Here is a 1,649-nt window from a genome sequence, read left to right as displayed (position 1 = left end):
GATGGATGGATGGATGGATGGATGGATGGATGGATGGATGGATGGATGGATGGATGGATGGATGGATGGATGGATGGATGGATGGATGGATGGATGGATGGATGGATGGATGGATGGATGGATGGATGGATGGATGGATGGATGGATGGATGGATGGATGGATGGATGGATGGATGGATGGATGGATGGATGGATGGATGGATGGATGGATGGATGGATGGATGGATGGATGGATGGATGGATGGATGGATGGATGGATGGATGGATGGATGGATGGATGGATGGATGGATGGATGGATGGATGGATGGATGGATGGATGGATGGATGGATGGATGGATGGATGGATGGATGGATGGATGGATGGATGGATGGATGGATGGATGGATGGATGGATGGATGGATGGATGGATGGATGGATGGATGGATGGATGGATGGATGGATGGATGGATGGATGGATGGATGGATGGATGGATGGATGGATGGATGGATGGATGGATGGATGGATGGATGGATGGATGGATGGATGGATGGATGGATGGATGGATGGATGGATGGATGGATGGATGGATGGATGGATGGATGGATGGATGGATGGATGGATGGATGGAAGGGTGGATGGAAGGGTGGATGGAAGGGTGGATGGAAGGGTGGATGGAAGGGTGGATGGATGGATGGATGGATGGATGGATGGATGGATGGATGGATGGATGGATGGATGGATGGATGGATGGATGGATGGATGGATGGATGGATGGATGGATGGATGGATGGATGGATGGATGGATGGATGGATGGATGGATGGATGGATGGATGGATGGATGGATGGATGGATGGATGGATGGATGGATGGATGGATGGATGGATGGATGGATGGATGGATGGATGGATGGATGGATGGATGGATGGATGGATGGATGGATGGATGGATGGATGGATGGATGGATGGATGGATGGATGGATGGATGGATGGATGGATGGATGGATGGATGGATGGATGGATGGATGGATGGATGGATGGATGGATGGATGGATGGATGGATGGATGGATGGATGGATGGATGGATGGATGGATGGATGGATGGATGGATGGATGGATGGATGGATGGATGGATGGATGGATGGATGGATGGATGGATGGATGGATGGATGGATGGATGGATGGATGGATGGATGGATGGATGGATGGATGGATGGATGGATGGATGGATGGATGGATGGATGGATGGATGGATGGATGGATGGATGGATGGATGGATGGATGGATGGATGGATGGATGGATGGATGGATGGATGGATGGATGGATGGATGGATGGATGGATGGATGGATGGATGGATGGATGGATGGATGGATGGATGGATGGATGGATGGATGGATGGATGGATGGATGGATGGATGGATGGATGGATGGATGGATGGATGGATGGATGGATGGATGGATGGATGGATGGATGGATGGATGGATGGATGGATGGATGGATGGATGGATGGATGGATGGATGGATGGATGGATGGATGGATGGATGGATGGATGGATGGATGGATGGATGGATGGATGGATGGATGGATGGATGGATGGATGGATGGATGGATGGATGGATGGATGGATGGATGGATGGATGGATGGATGGATGGATGGATGGATGG

This window comes from Amblyomma mixtum, chromosome 4, assembly GCF_055824585.1.
Source record: "Amblyomma mixtum isolate Tamu chromosome 4, ASM5582458v1, whole genome shotgun sequence".
Taxonomy (NCBI): domain Eukaryota; kingdom Metazoa; phylum Arthropoda; class Arachnida; order Ixodida; family Ixodidae; genus Amblyomma; species Amblyomma mixtum.
Note: the sequence above shows the minus strand (reverse complement) of the source record.